The 18350-nt window shown below is 46.2% G+C and overlaps 1 protein-coding gene across 2 annotated transcripts in view; it reads left to right on the top strand.

Annotated features, from left to right (window-relative positions):
• The first annotated feature begins 2122 nt into the window (after positions 1-2122).
• The window catches only part of SNAP25 (synaptosome associated protein 25), a 67356-nt gene continuing 51128 nt past the window's right edge, over positions 2123-18350 (top strand). For both annotated transcript variants that reach the window (XM_061461544.1, XM_061461545.1), the window contains exon 1: positions 2123-2280. The gene's annotated coding sequence lies outside the window, so the exon portion shown is untranslated. The remainder of the gene's footprint in view (positions 2281-18350) is intronic.

Below are 18350 nucleotides of genomic sequence, written 5' to 3'. Positions count from 1 at the left end.
ATCCCTCTTTCCCCAAGTTATGCTGCATTTTACTTTGCCTTCACTGCGTTTTCCTCCCTGGCTTTTGCTACAAGGAGCCAAATTCATCCCTGCTGGTATCCAATGGACTGAAATTCTTCTCAGAGGCGTTATTGGGCTGAATCCAAACCCAGCCAGAATTTCGCAGTGCTGGTGGCTTAGTCAAAACAACAGTATATAATTTCTCTTTTGCTTCCCTTATCCACCGTTAATATGAATTATAAATAAGTACTAGCGTTGCTCTCTTGGAAACCATACTTCATTTCAAACCAGACAAGCCGTCTGACTGAAAATGTCTTTTTAACTTCTATATGTGCTAGGAACTTGCACAGCACACTGCGTGTGCATGGACAGCCTGGCTTTCAGACCGAGACTCGCTCTGGGATTCCTCTTGCCATCTGCAGTGCATACCTAACTGAAGTGCTGGCTACTGTTAACCCCTGCATGAGCTACCCAGGGAAGGCTTGCTTTCCCAAACTGCCGTTTATGATGCTCAATCTGTTTCCTAATCGGGCTGCTGTTCCAGATCCCTCACCTAGGGGGTGAGGGGTGTCTGCACAGCGTTAATCTTACTCTGTGAGTCTGTATTTACAGCCCTTAAACCTGACAGGATCTCTCCTTCCTTGCGGTTTTCATGTGCACAGCTCATTAGATACTCTAATGCAGCAGGGAGCCCCCCTTGCCTGAGAATTCCTTTGTCGTATATTTAGCAAACTTTTGGCTGCTTCCTTCCAAATGAAACTGAAGGACATATTCTTGTAGGAGAGGGTGAGAATCACAAAGCACGATCTACAGTCACGTTTTTCTGTGGGGAACTACAGAGCAGGGGAGGAGGAATCACCCGCAGTTCTCTCTTCTTCTCCCCCGCGCCTTCTCTCCCCTTCCCTTCCCTCCCACACCCCCATACAACCATAACACGAGACGAACACGCTCCAAAATACAGCTGCATAGACTTCCCTCTCTTCCGGTTTTCCTTGCCATGGCAAAAAGGGGGGAGGAATACGATAAGGGTAGAATTAGTGCTAATGTGGGACTGATGTTTTGACTCTGTGTCATCTGCAGACTATTTAGAAAAGCCTGTACGTGCGGTGTCAGAGTTAAACGTAGCCAGTGCTCAGTTATTGCTCACAAGAGAGGCGCAGACAGGGTAGAGGGAGACATCGCCACTTGTATGTAGGTCTGGATGGTTCCATAAATGAACGCACGAAGGCTTGTGGAATGAAAAGGAAAGGAAGGGATGACTGAGGTTATGAAAGAAAGCATCGCATTCCAGATGCAATCCCCATCTCTCATTAAAATCCCCATTAAGAGATAAATTTGACAAAAATACATTTTGCATGAAATGAAAGGATTTCCTCCGCATTGGAAATCACACAGGAGACAGCTCCATTTGTTCCAAATTAGGTACACTCTGAATGAATATTTTAATTAATCCATTATAAATAAGCCGGGCTCTTTCCTGGAACAGAGGCACCGTTCCCCTCCTCAGCAGCAGTGGGATGTGCTCACTGCTGTGCGTACGTGCCCAGGCTTTTGTTTGTTTTGAATTTCTCCCTCGCTCTTGTTTTCGAGCCCATCCCTCAAATGATCAGTTACAGCACATGTCCTTAACCGTGAATTTCCTTGTGCTTGGCTGCTCTCACTTAGGGGGAGGGAGGAGAGGGGGAATAATCAGATTAACACACCCAGACCCCTGGCAGCGTGTTCTGCGAAATAAAAAGAGGGAGAGAATGAAGAAATCACACATAAAAATAGAAGCCCACGTAGATTGGCCATATATGGAGTATCAGGGACTTCAGAGGGATACCCTCTTCGGACCACCCCTTTGGCGGAGGAAATCGCTGCTGCAGGAGGCCCACTTCCCCCCTCCCCAGGCGGTTCACTCGCAGCCGCGCTCAGCCCCCAGCTCCTGCGCCCTACTCCACATCGAGGGAGCCGGCGGAGGGGCGGCCCCGGCGGCGGTGCGCGGTGCGCGGAGCAGTGCGGCGGCGGAGGCGATGACTCAAGCCAGCCCGGCCCCTCTCCGTTCCCCTCCCGCTCCCCGCCTCCCTCCTCCCCCCCCCCCCCCCCCCCCCCCGCTGGGGAGGGCTATTAAAAGCTGCTGACGTAGGAGCGGACGGCCATCTTTGATGAGGGCACGGCTCCCGATCCATTGAAGAAGGAGACCCGGGGAGGTCAGCAGCTGCTGTCCTTGCCTCCCATCTGCGGCACCGACCCACCGACCTCGCAGCCGCGGCCCGGCGTAGAGCTCCACAAGCCGAGGTACGGGTGGGATACTACCGGGGGGACAGGCTGCGCACCGGGAAGGGGGGGGATATTAACGAAAATGAAACGGAAAAAAGGATATATTTAAAGAGAGACCTGTTCGGCTTTTTGTCTGCGGCCCCTTGGCTGCTGCGGGGATGGAGGGAAGCAGGGAGAGGGGGGTAATCTCGTGGACAGCCTCATCGCCGGCTGCAGCCAGGGGTGGGAGCTGGGCTCTGCCTCTCCGCCGTGCCAGGCTCGCTTGCGGGTTGCCAGAGGCCGAAGGAGAAGGAAAGCCAGGGGAAGGTCGGAGGAGAAGGGAACCCAGCTCCAGTCACTCCGGGAGCTAGAAGAAGGCTCTGCGGCCGCTCTACCCTGCTCGGCCGGACCGGGCTGCTGCCGCCCGGGGCACTGCAGCGCCCACCCCGCGCCGGGCTGCGGCGGCGCTTCAGCACCGCGGACAGAGGCGGCGGCGGAGACGGGGGGGCTGTATCAGCACCGCGGACAGTGCTCGGCGGCTCCGCGCTGCGGGGCGGGGTTCAGCACCGCGGACAGCGCCGCGGTGCCCCCCCCCTCCGCGGCCGTGGACTTGCTGCAGCGCCCTGCGGCTCCGCGCTCTCCCGTCCCCGGCTTGCCAGAGCCCCTCCACAGCGCACGGGATGCGTCGTTCCCGGCGGGAGAGCCGCCGTGCTGACTCGTTCCGGGAGAGCCCGCAGGCAGAAGCAGTTGTGGTTGTACGGGGTCCCGTGACAGCTCGGAGTGCGATCAAAACAAAGCAAGACAAAAGGGCAAATAGCTTCAGATCCCGAAATGAATCGGCACATTAAGCGCTCTGGCCTCTCTCCTGCCCTGGAGAGGGAACCGAGGCGTTCGTTACATAACGTCCAACCCGCGGGGTCCCTCCGCGACCGAGCATTGCCCGCGGGGACCAGCGCAGCCCTACGGGGCTTTCCCGCGCCCGCGGGGGCTCCGAGCTCCGGGCACTCCGCGCTTTCCGCTTCGCGCAGACCAGTGCCGCTGCCCCTCCGGCGGCCCGGGCACGCGTGCTCCTGTGTCTCGGCGAGCGCGGGAGCTCCTCAAGCCGTGAGACTGGGGGGGCTGAGCCCTGTCCTGTTCCGCCGCCCCCCCGCCCTCCGCAACTGCGGCGTGCAGAGCGATGCAGAGCCTGGCTCCTTATGTAACGCGCAGCCCGGGCTGCCCCGGCAGAGCCGCCCGCACTCTCGGCCCCGGCTGACCCGGCGCTGGCAGTCCGTCCTCCATACCCCGGTCGTTGTTTCTGCCCCCCCGCACCCCGATCTCCCGCAACCCCTAGGCGCTGCTCATGGCTGGTGAAGTTGATAACTTCACTGCGGGGTACATAAACACTGAGAGAAGAGGGGATCGGACTGTGCTTCCGGACACTGCACTGCTAAGCTGCGTCAAACCCGGGTCGCGGGATCTGCCAGATTTATGTGCTTGGCTTGAATAACTGTTGCTGGTTTCTTTCCCAGCTGAAAAGGGGGGGGGGGGGGAAAGAAAACGGGGTGCTGGTCTGCGGCGCAGCCCGGGGGTGGCGGAGCAGCCCCACAATCCGCACCTGATTGCTGCCAGCCCTGGCTGCAGCATCTGCAAGGACATGCCTGTCCCGCATCGCCCACCCCATCCTAGCTCCGGGCATGGAGCCACTCTCCCATCGACCGTGGCAACACGAGGACGGTGCAGGGCTGCCATCCCTGGGGGTGGCAAGGGAAGGTATGAGGCCAGCTGGAGATGAGTGCCCCCGGGGCATAGCTGGGGAAGCGACTTGCTTCCATCTCACTGCGTGTCCCTGCATCATGGTCATAGGCGCCAGGCTAGGAAAAAGCAGTAGTGGTTTTCTGTTGCTACTGCGTAGGGCAGAAAGGGTCAGGTAGAAGGTGACCACTGAAGAGTGTGATAGCTAGGATGAGTGCCAAAAAGGCAACAGAGGTGGCCAAACCGAAGATGCAAGCAGGTCTGATTTGCAAAAGCAAGAGCTTGAGGCTGCCTCTGAAGTCAAGAGTTGCAGAAACTCAGGCTGTTATGAAACAAAATGCAGCTAAGCAGCAACCCCCAGTAAATGTAAATACAGCTTAACTTTATTTCTACAACTAGCTAGAAAATTAGAGTGGCATTTCCAAGAGCAGTCAGGACCAGGCTCTGTGTCCATTGAGCTCATGGAGGCAGTGAAAGAAATAGCAGCAAAATCCAGTCCGTATCGAACCTTCAAAATACATCTAATGAGACACAGCTCCAATCTGCAGATTTACTGCACTGGAGGTGGGAGCTGCTTTTTGAGTCAATGAAAAGCTTTTCATTTGTCTCTATATGCTTTAGACATGGCAATAAACAGCAAGATTAAAATGCTAAGGCAAATAAAACATAGTCTCTACCTACTGCTTGTGCTGCCTGAACTCAGCAAGGTAACAAAACCAAGTACTTTCCTATCTCTATGAACAACTTCAGCAATTTTCATGTTTATGTGCAGCCAGGCTACAGCTTCCACATATGTAGCAACCCACAGGGATAAACGGGAAGTGTACGGCACAGAGTAGGGCTCACCTCATTAATGATTTCTTCTCCCAGGAATGTAGGGAAGCCAAGGAAGAGAAGACATGGATTTACCTTTGCCTTGGCTTGTCACACAGCTGCTCTTTTCTTATATTTTTTCCTGAATCTCTGCCATAAATCTTTATAAGCCCAGTACTTTCCTCAGCACATATTTATACACACATATTTCAGAGATTTCTAGGGTTAGAGGTCAGGTAAAACCACAACAAATGTAGATTGACTGTGCAGCCTTCATTGGGAAGAGCGCGTTTTCCTCGCTGTGAAGTTTCATCCAGCACTGCCAATGCAGTCACCTTTGGGCTGGGCAAGTGCCAGGCACTCAGTAACAATAGACTTGTTCAAGCATTTGAGAGCATCTAACAGAGAGAAGAATGATGCATTGCTTGAGAGCTGCAGCAGGATGCAGATCTCAGGCAGATCATTATTACCTCTAGGAAACTGGACTTTGGAGCAGGCACAAGGGCTCACATATCTACTTCTGGGAGTGCTGGATACAGTTTGTCAAGGCCATCAGTTGTCAAAGAATAGTTTGTTTCTTTTTAGCTCATTATTTTTGAGCCTTAAATGATATCTTTACCCTTAGCTTCAATAAGCTTTGGCTTTCTTCCGTACTGCCCTTGCAGACTTAGCTTGCTGCATCGTATTGCAATAAGCATTTCTCCAAAACACACAAGTTGTATTCCTAGTTCTTGTCTACCACCCTTTTGCTACTCCCTCTGCAACTACTTAGATACACACTCCCACCAGCAAAAACTGCCTCTCATCAGATCACAGTTTTCAATATGCTGTCCCACATCCCACTGAATTTTCTATGACTTTCCTTTCCACCAAACACAAAGACAAGTCAATTTCATTGGCTCAAAACTATTTTTTCCTGGTTTATGTTGGCCTTATGTCTGATGCTGAGACACCACTTGCCCTCTTATTTTAGAAGGAAATTTAGCTTTGCTTTTACATCTTCCATTGCTTTCACTTGCTGGTTCCTCATCTTCATGCTCACCTGCATTCCTCTTCTGACTACTCCTAAAAAGCATTGTGATAAAAGAAACATAAACTTAGGCAAAGAATTAGGACCATGATGTGAAGGGTGATGAGTGTGGCTTTCTGCTTTTGATTATTCCATGGAGCCTAATCTAAAGTCAGTTGAAATCAAGGAAAATACTTCCACTGCTGAGGTAGACTTTGCATGAGGCTCTGAATAAGCTCACCAGTCAGGCTGTGTGCTGCTAGAAATTGAAAGCTTTCTATTCCCAGCAATGGGTGTGAGTTGATCTGCTCTGCAGCCCAAGAGGAAAATATGCACATAATTTTGTGGGACTTGTAACGCAGAGGACGTTCAGCAGTTTAGGTTTTTCAAAGGGAAACAAGCGCTGCATACATGTTGCCTGTGAAATATACTAGCATGCTATGATTCTAAAGAGAATTCAATCATTGCATTATAAACTTTGTTTTTTAATAATGAGAGATATAGTCTCTTATGTGACCCACTGGAGAAAGCTGAATACAAGAACAAGGAGGAGAAGAAGGAAATACTAAGTAATTAATCATGGCTGTTCTTGGCTTTGAAAGCTGAAAGTTGATGCTGACCAATCTGTGTTCTGTCTGGCTATTGAAAAGAAAAGGACTCTCTCTCTCTCTCTCTCTCTCCATCTATCTATCTATTTTAATAGTTAAGGATGCTCTATTTTGTTTTTTACGTGGGGTTTAACTTATTCCTGATTTTGCATAACTGAGTGCTGTGTTACACTACATGCCGATAAGCTCCAGGGCCGAGGCTCATCATTTTTAAAACAGAAACAGGTTTACTTGCTGAAGGAGCAGGTTTTTCTATAAACGGAAGTTGAAACACCCCCCTTCCCAAACGCTATTTTTACCAGCCTGGTTTCAGTGCCACAGATTCGCACAGCCCAGGTTCACGCAGTTGGTCTGCTTGGGAAATGGTGACAGAAAGCGATGATGAAGCAGCGGAGGAGGACTACCGCACGTTATGGCTGCATTTCAGGTTGGGTTCTGCTGCTCTCTGCTGGCACATAACACCAGCAGAACTTTTTAGATGGTGTAAAGCCCAGGACACAGCTGTTTTTTTCCTAGAGGCACATTTGTGTGCAGAAAAAGTCAGAACTGTACAAATGCATGCAGAACAGAACGAAACCTGCACTTCCAGGTGCACTTTGATTTCACAGACTGCATTTCCTAGCAGTAGCCATTCGTTTTTCTTCCAAATTGGGAAGTAGTGGGAAGTTTTCCTGCATTCCAAAAATAAAATCTGCCACAGGAAAATTTTGCTTCTTCCACCAAGTTTTGTAAGGAAGTATTTTGAATGTTTGACTACTCAGACTGATTATAGGTAGAGAAGAAGTGTAAAAGGTCAAAGTCAACTCTCACTGTACAAATTTCTAAAACAGAAGGGGGGGGGGGGAACTGTTCTTCTACATTTTTACTAGAATTATGGTTATTTTTAATGGTTATTATGACTGTCATTTTTAATATGACAAAGTTATTGTGCCAGAGTTTCCTGGCAGAATCCATGAGCAAAATGGTAGTTATCACAATCTGTGTCAGTGCTAACAATGAAAATTTATATCCTAGACATTACAAAAGGATGCGTCAGGTAGGTGATTTTGGAAATTAATGTAAGATTTGCTGTATCTTACACAAAAGCTACGAAATAATAGGGAGGTGCATATACAAAGGCACTGCAGAGTGCTTGGGATGGCATGTTTGTAATTTTATAAGGATCACTTCCATCTCCCATATTTGCTCAGTAGCATACCCCTATAAATCCCAGGCAGTAAATCTCCAAAGGCTTTCACAGTCATTAGCCTGTCAAAGAGACCAAGAGACTAGTGTGGAGTGGCTTAAAAACTAAAGGCTCCAATCATATCATGTCTTCTTCATGATGCATTTACCTGTTATAATTACTTTCCACCTGAAGAAAAGGAATCCTGTTTCTGGATTGCAACACAGTCGTGCCAGAAATGGTAATTTATTATTCTTTCTTTATTTAATTTATTATTCTTTCATATAACCCAGACAGCTGGAAATCATCCCAACCGTTCCTTCGGTTCCTTCCCCTCTCCTGGAAATTATAGCTCACAGTGGAGCTGTGCAGGTGCCAGTTCACTGATCTGCCCTACAGAGGTAAATGTATTTCCTCCAGCTACTCTAAAACACGTCACGAAACAAAAGTATACTTCTTCACAAGAGGTGATCTGTCAAAATAGTGTTACCATTCACTGGATTTTTTTTAGAACAGGAACAGAAGTCTTCTGTGCATATTTAAACATCTTTTGAAAGAAAAGGTACTAAAATTAGCTTCTCCATGCTTAAAATGCAAGTTTTCTTTCTCTCTCCTGCATTAGTGTATTTTGGTTTAGTCTGGGCCTCATTTACCTCCTTGGATACCTCACTATTTACCTCCAAAGGCTTTAGACCAGCTTGCATTTCTGCAGGCATCAGGGGATTGCTGTTTGACCCAGCTATCCTGCCTGGTATATGTCTGTACTGTGTGTGCCCACATGGACACACATCACTCTGAGCTCAGGGCTGCCTGTGCTGAACAGCGCTGACCCTGTGGGTGACTGATATTGTTAGGAGAGAAATCTCTGTTCTTTATTTATTAGGCACAGCCATCTCTCAGGAATAATTTGTTCTTGCAGGAAAGAGTAAGAAAGCTATTACAGTTCATTGGGCGAGAGATGTTCAGTAACAGTCACTTTAACTTCATATACTGTGGGTTAGTGATTAAAGCACAGGGGTTGCACCCAGAGTATCTGGATTCAGATGCAAGTAAATAAATAAACGTAACCTATGTCAAAAGCCTTGATTACCTCCATCCATAGAAGAAAGAACTAAGACTAAAACAACTTCTAGTTTGCTTTCTCAGCTTCCCATGTAGTACAAGTATCCCGTACCTTTGGAAAGATATTTTTATGTGTATCGGGGCATAGCAGTCTCCACTGCCTGGGCTTGGTGACCTAAAAAAGGATGTCCCAAAAATGCAACATTCTCCCAACAGAGGTGATTATCATTTACTTTGCATCCAATGGGAGGTTACACGTAACTGTTCCCTTTAGGTTTGTAAAGGGCTTGGCTGGAAGGTGTATTATATAAACCCAGATTATTAGTATTACATTCACAACAGCAAGGAAGCAAATGGTCTCAGACCAGAAGGCAGATGAAACATTCACACATTTGATCATGCTTTCGTGGCCAGGCATAACACAAGACAAGGAGTTTGCCAGAACTGTGGGCTTTGCCAGAGCTGCATTAAGCTGCAGAGGGAGAGTGGGACTGAGCCCTGTCTCTTCAGCAGCACCGGTTCCAAACCGGTAACGTGACAGCTGAATATACAACCCCAATACATTTGTGAATATTTGAGTATTTCAGCCAAACGTTTGATTTTCTGGAGAGTATGCACCTAAGTGACACTTGAGCACGTGAAAAGCCCTCAAGAAACAAACTAAGCTATGCAAACCCAATTAAACTGGAATTCACCGCTGACTTCTAACAGCCGTTCTCCCCAGAGAAACATTTGTTTTATTTGCTCAGCTGTATGGAGAGATGTGTTGCTTGCCTAGCCTTTTGGGGGATTTTCTACAGGTTTTTTGACATTAAAAACATGTTCTTGGGACATAGTGCCTGATTTTGCAATTCCTGAAAATATATGGCTTTTATTATGCCAAGAAGAGAAGCAGGGGTTTTAAGATGGCGCTTGGTGAATTCATAAAGGGGATTATATGACGTAGCTGTTGGTGGCCACAAGAGACTAGATCTGATAAGGCAGCAAGTCTCCTCGAGTCTGATTTTCCTAAGAGGTTTTTCCTACGCAACAAAAAGGAAAGAGGAGGGATAAAAAAGGCCTGGCTGGCTCTCTGCTGAGGTGGGGGCCTGTCAGTTCAGCTCATTTTAGAGATGAGCACATCAAGAAAGAGACAGTGGAAAAAACCCTCGAGGCACCAGGAATGCACTGAGTATAATTGAAAATGCTCTAGATCACTTTTGTAACGCAACAGTAGGGCCATCTGCAGGCCTCAGGTTGTCAGTATTGGCAAGGCGTTTTTAAATCGTTGCATCCTAGTTGCCTTTTTCTTAATTAACTCTTCTAAATAGTACCAAATAGCTTCTCCTGGAGCAACTTTTAGGTAATGGAGATCATTTTCTAAGCCTTGTAAACAAGAACTGGTGTGCATTTCTAGCAGGTTGACATCACAAAGAAAAATGTTAGCTACTGTAGTACCCAATTCCCAGATTGGTGCCCAGGGCACTTAATGTTACAGTATTAAACAGGCTGATAGATATTAGCATGGGTCAGGAGAGCCTAGCAGCACCTCTCGTCCTCCGAAGACCTCAGTAACTATGCTGTCTTTTTGCTTCTTTGCATTTGGGGGTCTCCTCCCAGCCCCACCTCACCTTACTCAACCCCAGCTTTCTGCTCTCCTCTTATTCCCCAGATGCCCTGAGGGAAACCATGTTCCCAAGAGAGGGAGATGGAAGGAAAACTCCTTTCAGCCCCATTCGGGACAGGGGCCTCAGTGTGATGGTATTAGAAGGCATTAGAGGCAGTGGGACACCAAGAACACAAAGGGACAAACAGGGAAAGAATGGGAAGACAGGGGCACAGTGCAGATGGAGAAGAAGAGATATCTCTTAACTACTGGCTACATAAACACCCTCAGCTGCAAAGACCCCAGTGCTTCCCTCCCATTTAACTGGTTCACTAAGTATAAGGCCAGAAGTGGTTACCTGCCAACAGCTGAACCCACTATAGAACAGAATATCCCACAGAAGATAGGACTTCTCCATATTTATGCTTCTCCAGCAGTAAAATTATCCAGTTTTGATTTCAGAAATTGTCCATGGGGGAGAATGTGACAATATATGGGGTTTAATTGAAATCCTGTACTTTTTTTTTTACTGTGGATGCAACCACTTATCTGCAAAGTTATTAAACTGCTCCTTAGATTGATGAGCAGCTCTGCTACTCGTCTGCAGTAGCTGCGGTTTTCCCATGGTTACCCCATGCACTTGCTTTCCTCTTTAACATTCGTATTCTTGAGAGCTCCCTTCTTTCCCAGTCAGGATACCTTCACATTCCTATTCTTCCCTTGCCCCCAGAAAACCTTTCCTTGCACTTTGGAGATTACTCACAAAACTTAAATGATTCCCCAGCCTGAAAGTGAAGACATAAAACACTGATCCAATGGCCAGGACATACTCTGTGGTGCTGGAGGTTTGACCTTCAAGCACAGAAGGTGAGGCTCCAGAGCTGTTTACAGGTTTCAGTTTCTATCCCTTCTTTTTTGTGGTCTAGCTTGTTTCTGTGGTGACATGTCCAAGAGATGTGTTGTATGCTCAGCTGTTCTCCAGACAAAGAGCTCTTCCATTCATACCTGCAGCCTATTCCTCAAAACAATCTGCTTCCCACAGTAGAGAAGTGAGACACTTCAAAACTTAACCAGGCTCTCCACTATTGTCAAACATGGTAGGTCAAATCCTGGGCTTAGGTGAGTTACTTGTACCATAACCAATGAGCCACTGTGCCAATAAGGCTGAAGAAGCGGAAAAGAGAATACAAATGAGAAGAAAATAACGAGGAGAATGAAAAGAAAATTAAAGAAACAAACAAACCAAAACAAAACTTAAACCAACCAAAAACCAAAGGCAAAGACAGGGAAGCCAAAAACCTCCCTGCAGGGTGTTCTTCTCTTCCTCCTCTGTCCTGCTGCCAGACAGGGGAAGAGCAGACCCTGGGGAAGGAAGCAGAAGGGTGGCACTCATATGCAGGCCTACAACTTGGCATGATGTCTAGGGGCAGCTCAGGGAAGACCTTGTCTCTACAAGCTCTCTACAACTGCCTGACAGGAGGATGGAGCCAGGAGGGGGCTGGTGTCTGTTCCCAAGTAACAAGTGATAGGACAAGAGGAAATGGCCTCAAGCTGCACCAGGGGAGGTTTAGGTTGGGTATTAGGAAAAATTCCTTCCCCAAAGGGTGCTCAGGCATTGGAACAGGCTGCCCAGGGCAGTGCTGGAGTCACCGCCCCTTCAAGCGTTCACAAATGTTGTAGACAAGGCCTTCAGTGACATGGGTTTAGTGTTGGCCTTGGCAGTGCAGGGGTAATGGTTGGACGTGATCATCCTTTCCAGCCTGGCTGGTTCTATGAGTCTATGATGACAACATTGTCTGGAGAACATGCAGGCAATAGGTGTTCTTCATGTACTCAAGCTACGCTACTCTTAAGGGTTGCAGCAAGTTAATAGAAAGGGGGGAAATGATGAATCAACCCAGGGCAGAAAAGGAGGAAATTGAGAACCAGCCAGAGTTTCACCACACTGAAGTCTTATAGGTGTATATACAGACCCTCAGACACCAGGAAGGCAGCATTTGTGAGAACTGGTCCCCTGTAGTCAGTGTTTCAAATAGCTGAACAAAATGCTAACAACTGCTATCTACACTGCGGTATTTGAGGCACGCATTTGCTCTGCAGCGCTGCAAACCAGTGCTTGCACTATCACAAGGTAGAGCCCAGAATATTTTCTTTTAGCAAGAAAGCCTAAAAAAAGCACACTTCTCAAGTGTGTTAGAAATAGAAGCCTATTTTAGAAGAGACATGAAGTTATCAGCGCAAATTAATAGCGCCAGATGGGGGGTTAAATTACTGCCTCACAGCTGAAGACATGAGACAGAATGAAAGTGATAGACTATAAAAAGGGTATCACCAGAAGTGATGAGATCCCACTGCGAGGTGGGATCTGTGAACACTGCGTTCGTGCTAGTAAGCAGTTGCTCAGATGAATGCTTTTATGGGACAGAGCGAGGGAGAGAAAGAAGAAGTCAGAGTCCTTTTGAAGACCATCTTTCCCAGTTTACTGCTTTGCTCAGGACAAGGACAAACTGTCCAGCAGCACAAGCTACTGCCAGGATAGGGGAGCTCACCAGAGCAGTCAAATGAACGTGGCTGTGTATTGGGTTTGTGTGGCAAGGTTCTGGTAACAGAGCAGGGGGCTTCAGGGTGGCTTTTGTGAGAAGTTGCTAGAAGCTTCCCCAATGTCCAATAGAGCCAATGCCAGCTGGCTTCAAGACAGATCCTCTGCTGCTCAGGTACAGTCCCGTCAGCAATGGTAGTGCCTCTGGGATAACATATAGAAGAAGGGGAAAATACCTATATGCAACTGCAGCCAGAGAGAAGTGACAATGTGTATGAGGAACAGCTCTGCAGACACCAAGGTCAGTGAAGGAGGAGGAAGGAGGTGCTCCAGGCACTGGAGCAGAGATTCCCCTCAGCCTGTGGTGCAGCCCATGGTGAGGCAGCTGTGTCCCTGCAGCCCATGGAGGTCCATGATGGAGCAGATCTCCGCCTGCAGCCCACGGAGGTCCATGATGGAGCAGATCTCCACCTGCAGCCCACAGAGGTCCATGATGGAGCAGATCTCCACCTGCAGCCCACGGAGGTCCATGATGGAGCAGATCTCCACCTGCAGCCCATGGAGGTCCATAGTGAAGCAGATCTCCACCTGCAGCCCATTGAGGTCCATGGTGGAGCAGATCTCCATCTGCAGCCCATGGGAAGGACTCACACTGGAGAAGTCCATGGAGGACTGTCTGCTATGGGAGGGACCCCATGCTGGAGGAAGGGAAGAGTGTAAGGAGTCCTCCCCTGAGGAGGAAGGAGCAGCAGAGACAGTGTGTGATGAACTGACCACAACCCCCATTTGCCATCCCCCTGCACTGCTGGGGGAGAGGAGATAGAGAAAATCAAGAGGAAAATTAAGCCTGGGAAGAAGAGAGGGTGAATGGAAGGTGTTTTAAGATTTGGGGTTTACTTTCTCATTACCCTACTCCAATTTGATTGCTAATAACTTAAAGTAACCTCCCAAGTCAAGTCTGTTTTGCCCATGACAGTAATTGCTGAGTGATCTCCCCATCCTTATCTCAACCCAAGAGTCTTTCATTATATTTTCTCTCCCCTGTCCAGCTGAGGAGGGGAGTGATAGAGCAGCTTTGGTGGGCACCTGGGATCCAGCCTGGGTCAACTCACCACAGATTTGTCAGAAAAATTCTAGGTTTAAGAGTATTTTTACTGAAAAATGGCATTTTTACATTAAGAAAGCAATTCTTTAAATATAGGTACTAAAAAACCTCCAAAAATCAGTTATGTTTCATTTGGGTAGCAAAAAATGTCTCTTCCCATCTCATCCCCACTTTCAGTGGGTAAAGAGAAAGTAAAAAACCACTTCTGGTGATTTTGAATAGGGCAAGGAAAAAAAATTGAGGAGGGATTATAGAAAAATCTTCAAATACCAAATCCTCAGCAAAAATGGGACATTCCCAAAACCCAAGTAGGAACGTTTTTGCAAAGTCTTTAAAGCCAGTGCTTGAAGTAAGGTGTCCTGACTCATAAAAGCCTATAAGTATGTGCCAGAAACACCCATGGAGATTATTAACACTCATGGAGTGGGTCCAGAGAAGGGCAACAAAGATGGGGAAGGGTCTGGAGAATAAGTGTGATAAGGAATGGCTGAGGGAACCAGGGTTGTTTAGCCTGGGGAAGGCTCAAGGTGGGACCTTAGTGCTCCCTACAACCGCATGAGAGGAGGTTGTGGTGAGGTGGAGATTGGCCTCTTCTCCCAAGTAGCAAGTGTTAGGGTAAGAGATAACAGCCTTAAGCCATGCCAGGGGGGGTTTAGACTGGATATTAGGAAAGAATTCTGCACAGAGAAGGAAATCAGGTGTTGAAATGGGGAAGTGGTGGAATCATCATCCATGGAAATGTTCAAAAACTGTGTAGATGAGGCCCTTAGTGATACGGTTTAGTGATGGTCTTGTCAGTCCTGGGTAATAGTTGGACTTGATGGTCTCAAAGGTCTTTTCCGATTTTGTTGATTCTATGATTCCATTAGCAACAGGATGGCTGAGAACCTACCAGCAGATAAAACCCTTCTCCAACTGACATACCATCCTCCAGAGCTGAAATAACCAGAACAAAAGAAAAGAAAGTTTTGGGTGGCTGGATACTTCCCATTTGAACTGAGTATTTAGTCCTGGATGCTTAGCTGAGGTTAATCAGTATGGCACCATGGCAATCAGAAGAGCAAACCTGATAGGCACCATGTGGAGATCCTAACAGCAACTGACTTAAAACCACACTTTAATAGGAAGAGGAAGGTCTGTTTGGCAGTAATTAAGCACTTTTTAACTCTCTGGACGCAGTAAAAAAGGAGTCTATGCAGAAAGAAAACGTCTTAAGTGCAAACACTTCAATAATGCATAGGTGCATTATGCAGAAGACAGGCTGTGGAGCTGCCCCTCCTTTCCAAGGGCAATGCAGCATGCAATTGGAGCGTACAATGCGGGATGGAGGCTCAGGAAGCATTGAACACCATTCCTCATGTGCCCTAAGGAAATTCCACAACCAACCAACAGGACAACCTCTGCCTCAGTCTCTGGGTTAATAATAATTGAACTGACTCAGTGAGAAACTAGGCAAAAGTTACATATACGCAAACATACAGGGGTTTATGTCAGGCAGGAACATAGCCTCTGCTATAAAATCAGTCAAGTGCAATAGGAATTTTGCTATGAATCATCATACATCTAAAGGAAAACTTGGCTGGATCTTCTCTCCAACATGGCAGAGCAGAACTGACTCACCTCTACTGAATTAAAGTCCAAAGTAGGGGCAAGGCTGAGAAAAGTGGCCCATCAGCACCTTAGTAATCACATGGCTGAGATTCTCTCAAGGTACAACAAAGCAAGAGAACAATTTGCAGCAAATCAATTATATAGGGAAATCCCCATAACTTTTCTGCATTTTTGGGAATGCTCACCACAAATTTTGATTTTCCTTGACTTTATTGTCATCTGCAATCATTTGATCAATCTTTCCTTTGAAAAGAATTATCTAGGTCTTCAGACTGCTCATTGCACACACTAAAGCTCCACTTATGCTGCATTCCTTCCCTCTTGTACAGTGGGCTTTCTGCTCCCTCACTGAGTGTGGAAAGGATACAGAAGTGGGAAGAGTGAAAAGCTTGCGTTTCAAATCCAGAATTTCCCCTTTATGAATATTTTTAGCCAAACATTTCAAAAAGTGATGCTTTGGCAAGCATTATCTCCAGCAATTTTGTCCACAAGATTTTACATTGGAATCTTAACAGAGGCATATGGAATAGTATTGTTTTGAGGCATCAGGAGGAGGATGCTATTAAAATGCAGAATTGCAGCTGGATAAATGCTGGTCACATTTTCTCAGCTGAGCTATCATGTTCACCTCTGCAGAAATAGCAGCTGTCAACTAGCAACAGTCACAAGAGATGCAGCCCACAGAGAATCACATTGAGCAAAGAAAAAATCTAGGACAGTGATTTAGCTTGTCTGGATTATAACGTTCCTCATGGCTGCTTTAACATTGTTAAAAGGCCTCCTAGAGGAAGACGACAGGCTATTCTTGTCTGACATGTGAAAAATAGAGGAACATATAGCAATATAGTATGATACAGTTACATGGAAATATCTAAGCAAGCTGCAGGGAATGATGGAATGAGAGCATTTGACCTGAATTCTAGAAAATCCCTTTCTGTGCTATTGTGATACTGGGCAGAGCCGTGAAACCGACTTTGAACTATTGAGGTGTAAGGAGGTTTGGTGGCTTAGGTGACAATCTCATTTTCACAAATGGTCACTCTGAGATGGGACAGAGCAAACGAGATGTATGGGGTCAAAAAAGTGTCCCTCTCAAACCAGGGGTGCGTTACTTTGAGTTGAGAGACAGACATGATCTACTATGTAAAATTACTTAACAGAACTTGCCAAGACCTGTCTCTCTTCAAAGGAAGAGAAGACGTATGCACGTGGGCTCTTAAGGTTCAGCAGCAATCTGGCGTGCTTTGAGCAAATTACACACACTGCAGGACTGCCAAATACAGATGGACCAAAGGGAAATGTCCAGATGCAACTGCAGATGTCACAGGAAATTAAGCCATTCACTTGTGCTTGTGATTCAAGAAGTTCCACTTCTAGGTCAGATGACAGCTTAGCTGGCCATTACTGCAAACAGCTCTAACTTTGCTTGAAGTTTTCTGCCTAGAACTCATGAAAAAGCAAAGGACAAGTGCATTTTCATGGGAAGCACATTGTACAACCATGTGAAGAATTAACTTTATAGAGGTTAACGATGAACTAGGGATGTAAGTTGTCAAAGGATGAGGTTCTGTAGTACTCAATAAAAAAGAGAAATAAAAGAGTTGCAGCTGTTTGTTGTCACTATTAAAACCAGCATTGCCAGTTTTGTGTATGCAAAATTGTAAGTAGTTGTTGTGGCGGGTACAATTATTATTGTTTGTGATGACTCGGAATTTTGAGTAAACTACCAGTAAAATTTATTCACCTGTGCTGTTGCTGTGTCCTGTCGATTCATATCCTGGTGTAGGTGTTAACTATGGGCACTGAGAGACAAACTATTTAATAAATCAGACTAGCAAAGAATATAGAAACATTGTTTAATCAATGCTATTGAAATTAATTTATTGCAGAATTTAACCACCTCACTCTGTATAAATATCTCCATTACAGCTTGAACTACTCAGTGTTTCTCACCTGAGGACATTTTAATCATGTGGTAAAATCTGAAAGCTTAGAGTGTGAAATATTGTGGGAGAATCAGTATTTTAAATAAGGAATGTTATCCATTTTCTACCTAGCCCAATGTCAAAGAGAACAGTACTTCCATTCAGAAGAAACACAACCTATTGCGTTTATTTTAGTAGCCGCTTGACTGTGTATGGCTACAGAATGCGTGATAAGATGGTCAGATCCCTAGGCAGTAAAAACGGACCTTTGGTTTGCTAGCAGAAAGAAAAGGAATCATTTTTTGCCAAGGCTTTGAAAAGGATGATATTAATTATTAGAAATAAATACTAGCACTTTCTTGATTTTCTTCTAAGCTTCCATTTATATAAAAAACGAGGAGTTTTTAACTTCTTAGTAAGCTTTTTGGTCATTATTTATTATACCATCAATATACTGCACATTTCTAATGAAATGACAAACTTTTTTCTGTTTCTGTGCTTACTTGTGTCTATCTGTGTGTCTGGCATGAGTTTAGTTCAATTCCTGCCAAAGAGTCTACACTGATGAATGACATTTGTACTGTTGTTTAGTACAAAACCCCCTAACACATTTAGACTGATTATAGACTTCAGAGCCAAGAAATACCGATATACAATCAGAATTGGAGAGAGAAGGGGACAAAGTTTTTTTGTTTGTGCTTTGGAGATGGTAAAAAAGCTTTTTTAGCCTCCTAACTTTGGCGACAGAAATGTAGTGGAAGTGGGAGATGTTTACCTCTCATTTTTGGATGAGATGAAGCAGATGAAGCCTGATTGGGCTTCCCATGGCTGAGCCATTTCTGGAGACGATGCATCAGATGTCTGGGACAATATGGAGGCTGTGGTTGGCAGCTTCTAGTGCACATTCCTGTATCTTCTGGAAATAGCATTAAGCGTAAAATGTATGGCCTTGA

This window comes from Pezoporus flaviventris, unplaced genomic scaffold (assembly GCF_033815535.1).
Source record: "Pezoporus flaviventris isolate CSIRO_AGI_PZ_B2104156 unplaced genomic scaffold, CSIRO_AGI_Pfla_v1 ptg000031l, whole genome shotgun sequence".
Taxonomy (NCBI): Eukaryota; Metazoa; Chordata; class Aves; order Psittaciformes; family Psittacidae; genus Pezoporus; species Pezoporus flaviventris.
This window is presented reverse-complemented; position numbering and strand designations above follow the sequence as displayed.